The sequence below is a fragment of the Suricata suricatta genome, chromosome 17 (genome assembly GCF_006229205.1).
Source record: "Suricata suricatta isolate VVHF042 chromosome 17, meerkat_22Aug2017_6uvM2_HiC, whole genome shotgun sequence".
Classification (NCBI taxonomy): domain Eukaryota; kingdom Metazoa; phylum Chordata; class Mammalia; order Carnivora; family Herpestidae; genus Suricata; species Suricata suricatta.
Window position 1 is genome coordinate 14738797 of NC_043716.1, and position 11146 is coordinate 14749942.

An 11146-nucleotide genomic window follows, 5' to 3' on the forward strand; every position below is an offset into this window, starting at 1 on the left:
CACTTGATAGTCCGACTTCACCTCAGGTCATGATCTCATGGTTTTGAGTTCGAGCCCCACGTCGGGCTCTGTGCTGACAGCTCAGAGCCTGGAGTCTGCTTAGGATTCTGTGTCTCCCTGCCCCCTGCCGCCCCTCTCTCTCTGCCCCTCCCCCACTTGTGCTCTGTCTCTCAAAAATAAATGTCAAAAAATAAAAATAAATAAAAATAAAATAAATGTTTAACTATAGCAGTAATAGGAAAACAAAATTTCTTAAACTTCCAATATCAACCTCTGATATCTATCAACCTTCAAGCAGAAGGTATCACAATGTCTTTGTAAAGCCCAAAACTCACGGTGAAGGTCCTAAGCATAGCTATATAGAGGGAGGCACAGACCATTAGGGAGACAACAGGGATGAAAAAGATGCCACCAAGGGCACCTGGGGGGCTCATCAGTTAAGTATCCAGCTCAGGTCAAGATCTCAGAATTGGTGACTTCAGGCTCCAGGCCGACCAGGCTAAGCCTGCCCCTCCCCCGCTTGCACACTGACACTCTCTCTCTGTCTCTCAAAATAAATAGAGAGAGAGAGAGAGAGAGAGAGAAAGAAAGAAAGAAAGAAAGAAAGAAAGAAAGAAAGAAAGAAAGAAAGAAAGAAAGAAAGAAAGAAAAAGAAGAAAAGAAAAAGATGCCACCAGAAAGCCTCCTGCCTCAAGGGGCTGTCTTACTCTGCCCTGCCCCCACCCCCCCCAAAAGTCAACTGTGTCGTTCAGTGACAATGCCACAGGCTTTCCGGGACTTTTCTTTCCCCCAAACACGTTTTCAGGGAAGTGAGGGAGGAAAGTGAAGGGCCACACAGACAAGCACCACGTTATGTGCTTGTTTCTCCTACCATTTCAACATAGCGAAGAGTTCAACCCAAGGGATGAATTCAGTAACAGGAGTTCACAAGAGCAGCTAACGGTGGGTCTGGGTCATTTGGTTGGTCTTAGGTGTTTGCCTCTTCCATTCTGCTACAAGTTTTAGATGCAATAGTTTAGCACCTACAACTCTTGGAGGTATTAGCCCCTTCCTCCAGATGGAACATTAAGATTCAGAAAGGCCAAGAGACCTGCACAAGGTCATACAATCTCTAAGTGGCTTAGCAGGACTCAAACCCAAGATGTCAAACCCCACAGCCCGAGGGCCTGACACCTGCCTTAATTTACAGCTCAGAGTAACTCCCTCGTGAGGTGACCCCTGGGGGGGGGGGGACACCCCCACCCCACCCCAAACACAGGTTCTTAATAAAATGCATGTCCCTTTGTTTGTGGGGAAAAGGCCCTAGTCTGTGGACAAGGAGGAGTTAAGGCCACATTTCCAGACTTCATTTTCTTAGTTTTGTGGGCTGAAGTCAGACATGTAGCATTAACTTTAATGCAAATTTTTTTGGAGGTGATTCACGCAGAATTCCTGCCAAGAATTTTAATAATTAGGCTGAATGAGACCAAACTCTGTCAGTACATGCCTAACAACATCTGCTGAGGCAACAGTTATCCTGGAAGCCCCGAGAAGCCTGGGGAAGGGCCGGGAGCAGACTGTGCAGTGGAGAAAGACACCTGTAGGCTGCCCACGACCTCCGCCTTCCATCCAACTAACAATAAAACGGCCCATAGCCAACAGGGACGAGAGGAAGGGACACAAATCAGAGAAGGCTCATAAAAGAAAAATGTTTCCCAATGGTCTCTTTTCTACCACAAGTCAAGGGCTATAAAGTGTTTCTCTCTAATGTGATTTTCAGCCTTTTCCCCTGCCCTAACTCGTGTATTCCCGGCAGGAACAGGGACTCACCCGCAGGGCTGGATTTCTTTAAGGGGAGGGGGAGGAAGGGGGAGAATGCAAATCTTTACTCCCCACCCTTCAAGAATCAGACTCTTTTTTTTTTAATGTTTTATTTATTTTTGAGTCAGAGAGAGACAGAGCATGAGAGGGGGAGGGGTACAAAGAGAGGGAGACACAGAATCCGAAGCAGGCTCCAGACTCTGAGCTGTCAGCACAGAGCCAGATGCAGGGCTCGAACCCACTATTGTGAGATCACGACCTGAGCCAAATTCGGAGGCTTAACCAACTGAGCCACCCAGGCACCCCAAGAATCAGACTCTTAAGGGTGGGGACCTGCACAGTTTGGCAAAGGCCCCTAGAAAATCTGTTTCCCATCTTCCTCTCCCTCTCTCTCCTGGTCACACACGAGCACAAGTACACACACGTGTGTGTTCACACACAAACTCATACTCTCATACTCTGAGCACCACAGACCCCCAACATGTCCAGTGCCACTGGACCAAACCTCTCCTGGAGGGCAGGATCATTAAAAACACAGAAATTATATTAAAAGTATAAATTAACATAAGCTTCTTAAAGAGTCTTCAAAACAGATAAGTTTAGGTCAACCTACTCCTTCCAAAAAAAGTGAGGGGCACTGTCATATGCCAGAATGTTAGCAAAATATAAAGGCATATTATTCATGTAAGATACAAATTATGCTTTTGCAAACCACAGGAAATGGTGCTAGCCAGTGCTGTCTACTAGAAATACTGTGTGAGCCATCTATATAATTTTAAATTTCCTACCAGTCCTGTTAAAAAGGTAAAAAGAGACAGGTGAAATTAATCTTAATATATTTTAACTCAATATACTTGAAATATTATCATTTCAACATCTAATCATTGTAGACAAGTATTAATGGGGTAGTTTACATTCTTTTTTCCATATCTAGTCTTTGAAATGCAAAATGCATTTTTTTAATTAAAAAATGTTTTAATGTTTATTTATTTTTTGAGACAGAGAGTCAGAGCATGAGTGGGGAGGGGCAGAGAGAGAAAGAGACACAGAATGTGAGCAGGCTCCAGGCTCTGAGCGGTCAGCAGAGCCTGACACGGGGCTTGAACTCACAGATCATGACCTGAGCCGAAGTTGCCCACTCAACCAACTGAGCCACTCAGGTGCCCCAAAATGCAGAATGCATTTAAAACACAGCACATCTCAATTCTGGGTGCTCAAAAGAGACATAGGAGGCCGGTAGCTCTAGGAATTGGTATCATTAAGCCCAGAGTTCCAGCTTACTCCTAAACTGTGTATTTCTGAATGACTGACCTATATATAATAAATACATACTATGTTTTTAAAATACTTTTCAAAAAGAAAAAGCCACTTTTCAAATGGTTCTGGGCAAGTAATCTTAACCTTCTTGAGCTTCGGCTTCGTCAAATGTCAATGGAGATGAAGATGTGCCCAAATGGCTTCCCTGTTACAGGGCTGCTGTAAGGATCATATGCTATAATGTTTATTTATGACAGTGCTTTGCACAGTGCCCGTGCAAATGCTAGTTATTGTTATTAGAGCTCCTGGAAGAGAACAGATCACCCTTGCAGATCAATGGCGTTCCTGTCTACAGTCTAGAAACATTTTGCACACAGCTGTCCTTCCTTCCTGGAGGCATATGTAAACATTGAGAAATGCACGTCACTAATCCCCTAGCACAGGTACCATACAAGGAGCCATAAACCTACTTTACAGGAAAAATTCCATCATAATTTCCAAGGCATATTTAGATAGATACTTTGTTAAAATTGTTATCTTGCTTTAAAAACAGGAAGGCATTGCTGGTCAGCAAATTCTAGAGGGGACTGATGTGGAAAATGTTGGGGTTTGGAGCTGATGGCCAAGAAGGGATTCTTGTGCCATTTTCAGAGCAAGACAATGGTTTCATGAAAGCACGGGGACAGGACTTGTGGGCCGAGAGAGCTGCACTGGGTCTGGGACAGGTGCCTGATTATATACCTTCAAGTTAGGAGGGGGTTAGGGATAGTGTAAATCTCTAAGGAATTTTAGAAGCAAGGTTTCTAGGACCTTGATGGGGGTAGGTGTTGTTAGGAAAAAATCATTGAGTACAAAAAACCTTAGTCACGAGACCCTTCAGATGTGTAGCAGCGGGCCGTATGCCTGGAGGATGATTGCCAACATATATTTGGGGGGCAGAGATAAAGGAAATTTCCAACGGAGTTTTTATATGTTAAAGTGGACTTAAAGGACGCGGGGTTGGAGGGAAGGGTTGTTGGGCTAGGACTGCCTTTTGGCCCCAGCAAACTGTCATCATTGAGCTGAGCTCTAGAGGAATGTCACCCTGCCTGTTTCAAGGACTTGTCAATGGGCTGAAAGCTATAAGAAAATTTAACTTTTTCTTCTGCCTTGTTTCCCACACCAGGAATGAACCTTGCCTCCAAGAGAACTAGACAATTCGGGAAACACATTCTGAACTCCTGAACAAAGATGGACAACACCCACCCTCCACACCATCCGTGTGTTCTCCCCGCCCTTGCTCCCTTTCCTCCAGCCTCCTGATCCTTTTATGAGTTTTTACAAAGTATCTGTGAATGTGGGTGGTTAAAACTAATTGATAACTTGGGTCGCTGGGGTGGCTCAGTTGGTTAAGCATCCTTGATTTCAGCCCAGGTCATGGTCTCTTGGTTCCCGAGTTCAAGCCCCACATGGGGCTCTGCACTAACAGCAGTGAGACTTTCGCTCCCTCCCTCCCAGCCCTTCCTCACTTCTCAAAAATAAATAAATAAACATTAAAAAGAAAGAAAAAAAAAGAGGAGTGCCTGGGTGGCTTAGTCGGTTAAACATCTGACTTCTGCTCAGATCATGACGTCACGATTTGTGAAATCGGTCCCACCAGTGGGCTCTCTGCTGTCAGCACAGGCCTGCTTTGGGTCCTCTGTCCCCTTCTCTCTCTGCCTCTCTCCTGCTCATGCTCTCTTCTCTCTCAAAAAGAAAATAAACATTTTAAAAATAAAAAAATAATAAATAAATAAAAGAAATAATCGATATTTTAAGATTCAGAAGAGAGCCTAAATATTTTTTTAATGTTCACTTATTTATTTTGAGACAGAGAACATGAGTGGCAGAGGGGCTGAGAGAGAGAGAAAGGGAGAAAGAACCCCACGCAGGCTCCATGCTCAACGCAGAGCCCATTCCCACAACTGTGAGATCATAACCAGAGCTGAAATCAAGAGTTAGATGCTTAACCAACTGAGCCACCAGGTGCCCCTAAATATTTCTTGATAGTTCAACGAAGACTTGCTAGATGCCCCTCGTCACCCCGCTTGTGATAATGGAGACAATAATGCAAGCCTTGAGTAGTGATTAAGTGAATAAGTGAGTAGTAATTATTTTATGAAGAATGATTTATATAAAGAGAAGCCAGAAAGTTTGTTCCCTTTTGAGAACTCATTGTAGGCAGAGAACAAATGCTACTTTGTCCAGGCCATCTGAGGTACCTGGCCTTAGCATCTCCCCTGAGACACAGAATGCCAATCCTGGCAGCAGTGGTGAATGGCACCCCCGAGGGCATCTGCACTTTACAGTAAGGCCATAAATGCGCCAGGATTCTGAAGTCCAGATTCTATCTAAGATCAGCCTTTCCCAAGGTGTTCTGCAGGATGCTTCTAGTCATTTCATTAAGAACAATGCCGGGGGGGGGGGGGGCCGCCTGCGTGGCTCAGTCAGTTAAGTGTCTGACTTCAGCCCAGGTCATGATCTCACTGTTCATGAGTTCGAGCCCCACATCAGGCTCTGTGCTGACAGCTCAGAGCCTGGAGCCTGCTTTGGATTCCGTGTCTCCCTCTCACTGCCCCTCCCCTGCTTGCGCTCTTTCTCTCTCTCTCTCAAATTTAAATAAACATTAAAAAAAATTTTTTTTAAGTTCTATCCAGTTCCAGGCTGGAGCAACATGTCATACCTTCTAAATCAAACAATCTAGGACTTAACTTCTAATCTTTATAACCGGCATAAAGATGATAAAATGTTTTCCAAATGCTAAGGGAATTTTTTTTAAAGCTCCCAATGCTTAATACGCTGCTGGGTTGTTGTTTTTTTTTAAAGAATTTCTCATCAGTTCCAAGTTAGAGTTCAATTGCAACAAATACTCAGAACTGATGACTTTTCTTCTTCAGCAACATACTTTCTTATATACAGCATTATTGCTTCGATGAATTAATGCCAACAAATGTGGTCAGTATTGTTTCCAGATTCTTCAAACCATTGTACTCCTTGTATGGTCAACCCAATCCCGTCTGTCCTTGATTTACTTCATTTTCAGTCTTTCGCAAACTCAAAAGTGAAAATGTAGAGGCATCTGGGCCACTTTATTCAGTGACAGAACAAAGAATGCGGGCAGTTCATAGACTTCCCCACACAGGTCTCGATACAAAATACACTGTGGAAAGAGTTCCGTCCCTAGATGCGGAGGACTTTGGGAGAGAGGGAGTTTCCATTTTGGGGGGTGGGGGAGAATACAGACGTTAAGGAAGAGTCCTTCTTGTTACTGCTTATCTTTTGTTAAGTTTTTTTTTTAACTATCCTTTGCTGATTAACTCCATTCTGTCTATTCTCTCAAAGGACTCCAAGTTCCCACAATACATATGTATTCAATTTTATTGCTTTGCACTTGATATACTGCCCTGTAACTGTTCAAGGCATTTTCTGTGAACATTATGTTTCTGTCTCCTAAACCATGCTCTAAGCTTCTTAACGATAAAAACTATGCCCTGACTCCACCTTGGGATTTTTTTTTCTTTACCATGACTGCAGTAAGTCTATAAATTAATTTTGATTAAAAGACATCGTTAAAATATTTCATATGTCCAGCTAGGAACAGCCTTTTCCTCCACTGATGCAAGTCTGTTTTTTTTTCCTTTGACATCTAACCAAAGTTCTGTAGTTTTCTCTAACTATAAAATCAAACATGCACATGGTAAGAAAGTTCAGATGAGTCTATCTCCCCAGGTTTCAGTCTTACCCTTAGAGGTAATCCCTCTCAACGTCTACTTCTATAGCTTCCAGAACATGTTCATGCAGGTGCATATTTATAGAAGCATAAATATCATCTGTCCCCACCCCCTTGCTTTCAAAAAGGTGGGCCAGGAATCAGTTTATTACATCTCAGCTGGTGAAGGAGAAATACTAAAAGGGAACAGATCCACTCTCACAGACCAGGAAATGAAGGACGACTCTGGAATTGAGAAGCTATAAACTGATGCTGGGCACAGAGACTGAACATAAGCATACGATGCACAGCACAGATTGTAAATCTTTTCATAATTTACTTAACCAGTCTTCTACTCGGAGACATTTATATTGTTTCACTACTTAACTGCAAATATGCCTATCATGAATATCTTCGTACAGACATCTTTGTTTGTATTTGTAAATTGTTTTGGACAAATTCCCAGAAATTGAATTGGTAGGTCCGAGATTATTTACATTTTAATTCTGAGTGACACTGCCGAGAAAACAACATCAGTTTACACTCCCTCTAACACCACGTGAACACCTGCTTGTCTACATGCTCACCCACACTGGGTGTTATCAAATGTTGGGTCTTTGGCCAGCCTAAATCGTGACAGACATTTTACCACTTACACTACTTTCATTATAAGTGGGATCATGTACCTCTTAATGCTCATAAACATGTGTATGTTTCTCTCTCTGTTTAAATCCTTTACTCAAATTTAAGAGCTGTTTATGCATTACCAAAAAAGTAGACCTTTTCCTCTGATGTATGCATTGGAAATCTCTTTTCCCAAGTCCGTGGTTTGTCATTTGATCGGCTTTCTGGTATTGTGAATCACACAGGAGTTTTATATTAGAGTCATTTCTTTTATATTCACCGACAAAATCTCCTTCAATTCTCTGAGCATGGATATGGGTTCATTTCCTTTCAAGAGAGGTGAAGTCACACAATACAATTAACAACCAGTCACCAAAAGCCCTTCCCCTAAATGTGTGAGAACTTGGAAGAACAGACGGCTAGTAACCAAACCACTGCCAGTGATGGAAGTCATCGAAATGGCTCATGCCCTGGAAAGGCATATTTTCTTCTTTTGTTCGAAAAGCACATCATGCTTGTCAGTTTCCCAGAGTCCCCGCAACCCTCTCTGCCGCTGGTAAGAGATGCCTTGCCTTAGCCGTTTCAAGACAGGAGTGATTACCCATGAAGACTGTGCCCGTGCCCTGCCTCAGCGCAAGACGCTTCAACACAACGCCCGGTTCAACGGGCACAGAAAGACTTGGTCAGTTTCCCAGAGAAACTGTGGCTCAACGCAAGACCAAAAGAAAGAATGATAACGAGGCAGGTTCTGCCAACTACCCACTAGGTCCCCAGGCAATGAACAGATGACAGATGTTCTCAGATAACTATTTCTCTTCTGGCACCTTCTTCTTCTTATCCTTACCAGTAAAAGAAGAGGGAAAAATGAAATAGGAAAAGAATTTTTTTTTAAGTTTCTCTTTTCACCTCCACTGGCATAGTCACTTATGTTACAGCAAGGACATTAACTCTAATTAGAATGGTGCGCCCTCCCAAATTCAGGGAAGATTTTAACTACATTCTAATTTGCTCTTGGTGGTTGAACATGATGGTACCAAATTAATGTCTACGCAAATAATAATCATCAATTGTGCCACCACTAAGGTAAGCAGAGATTCTTTGTAAGGGGGGTTATTTAACAAATCTCCTACAAATGTTTGTTTGCTTAACACACATTTCTAGAATAACTGCTACATGTCTGTATCTGTGGATGTGGAGTCTGTGCCTTTCAGAAGGATACTGTCTAATGAGAGACTAAACCACACATGACAATGACTGCAGTAACCAGGAAGTCTTTTCACAGAAGAACGCATCAGCGTGCTGAGGGGGCACAGACAATCAGCCTGGATGTCAGGCGGGAAAGCGGTGGGTACGGTGAGTATGAACTATTCCAAACAGAAGCCTGGAAACAAAAAGGCCAATGATGGAATGAATTAAGAGCTTAATTAAGGGTTCATTAAAAAAAATTTTTTTTTGTTTATTTATTTTTGAGACAAAGAGACAGAGCATGAATGAGGGAAGGGCAGAGAGAGACAGAGACACAGATTCTAAAACAGGCTCGGGGCTCTGAGCTGTCAGCACAGAACCTGATGAGGGGCTCGAACCCACAAACCGCGGGATCATGACCTGAGCCGAAGTCAGATGCTCAACTGACTGAGCCACCCAGGCACCTCTAATTAAGGGTTCATTAAGGAAGAAGGTTTTTTAAGAAGGAGGAGGTAAACAAAGAGACTGTAGAGGAGAGACTGAAAAAAAATACAGTGTTTACAATTGATAGGGCAAGAGGAGATGAGAATATACACAATTCTACAAGTATTTATTGAATGCCACCTTGTGCCAACATTGGACTAGATGGAGACAAAGATGATTAACAAAGACTTGCTTCTAAGCTTCCAGAAGCTCACAGTCCAGTGAGTGAGGTAATTAATGAAATACGCAATTTGACAGAGTATTATGATATGGGAAGTACAAGGTACACGCAAGGCATACCTAAGCCCTATTTGGAGAATTAGGGCTTCCTGGAAGAAGTGATATGTTCATAGAATCAGGAGCAGAAGTAGAAGAAAGAAAACAGATGAATAAAGCGACACCTGAGTGGCTCAGTCGGTTAAGCGTCCAACATCGGCTCAGGTCATGATCTCACAGTTCATGGGTTCAAGCCCCACATTGGGCTTGGTGCTGACAGCTCAGAGCTTGGAGCCTGCTTCTGATCCCATCTCTCTCTCTCTCTCTGCCCCTCCCACACTTGCATTTTGCCTCTCTCTCTCTCAAAGGTAAATAAACATTAAAAAATTTTTTAAAAACCCAGATGAGTAAAAACAGGAAAGGCTGGGATGGTAGAAAGAAAGTTGTATTAGAAAAATAGGATTTTATAGTTGACAATAAGTAGGATTACGATTAGGGCCTTTGGAGTATTAAGAAGTAAAATTCTGGGGGCGCCTGGATGGCTCAGTGGGTTAAGTGTCCAACTTCGGCTCAGGTCATGATCTCACAGTTTGTGGGTTCGAGCCCCGTGTCGGGCTCTGTGCTGACAGCTCAGAGCCTGGAGCCTGCTTCCGATTCCGAGTCTCCCTCTCTCTACCCCTCCCCAACTCGTGCTCTGTCTCTCTCTCTCTCTTAAAATAAATAAATATTAAATTTAAAAAAAAGTAAAAGTCTGGATGACCTCTAGGAATTGTTTCTAAGGAAGGACTAAAAAAGAGAATTAACCAGGACACAGCATAACACTCACTAGCTTTGGTGCAGAAGGAAGACAGAATACAACAAAGAGTGTCTGGGTGGCTCAGTCCCTTCATCGTGCGACTCTTGATTTTGGCTCAGGTCAGGATCTCACAGTCATGGCATCGAGCCCTGTGTCGGGCTCTGCACTGGGAACCTGCGTAAAGCGTCTCTCCCCACCCCCTGCCCCTCCCTTGTTCGTGCCTTCTCTCTCAAAATAAATAAACGTTAAAGAAAAAAAAAGAACATAACAAGGAGAGCCCAGAGCTGGAAGCGCAGCCTGCAGCAGACCCAACAAAGAAACCAGAGGGCACAACACTAAAATGGGTGACCACGTAGGGAATGTCCACAGTCTCCCCCCGCCAGGTCTTCTCCCCTTTTCCCTACAGTTTTGGTCTCCAAGCAATCAGGTCTGTGTTCTTATCTCTATACTCAGTTTTAAGCCACATTCTGAAAAGGCACTTCTTGAAAGGCAAAGATTGGGAGAAAAAATACCGAGGCTCCTAAGAGCTCCTGTCGAGCTGCCAAAGCACTATTTTACCAAATGTCAAATGAAAAAGGAGAAACAGAATGATGATTTTTTTTGAATTGCTTCCAAGGAAAAGTAACCTCTAGTGAAACACTGGGCCCACTTTGTTGGAAATCCTGGCATGTTGACAACAGAAATGGAAGCAGAAAATTGCATCTTCCAGAAAGTACAGTATCAAACAGGAAAAACCACAAGAAGTGATATGCTTTCAGTTTTCTGTGGCTCAGGGTCCGTTTCATTCTTTTCTACTTCTTCCTGCTGAAAATGAAATTATTTTAAACACAATTTCCCCCTATAGGGGGGCTTTTAGAAATGATTAAAAGTCAAATCCCTTGTTTTGGAATAAAATTAATATATTAGATTCCAAATTTACTGAAATAAAGGAGGCAATGAAAATAAATAAAAATGTATTCCAAAACTTTGACATTAAAGAGATTTCCGGATACAGTTAAGTATTTCTCCTGGTGAAACACAAAATTGCACCCCAGCTAGATTAGCTACCGTAAAGATTC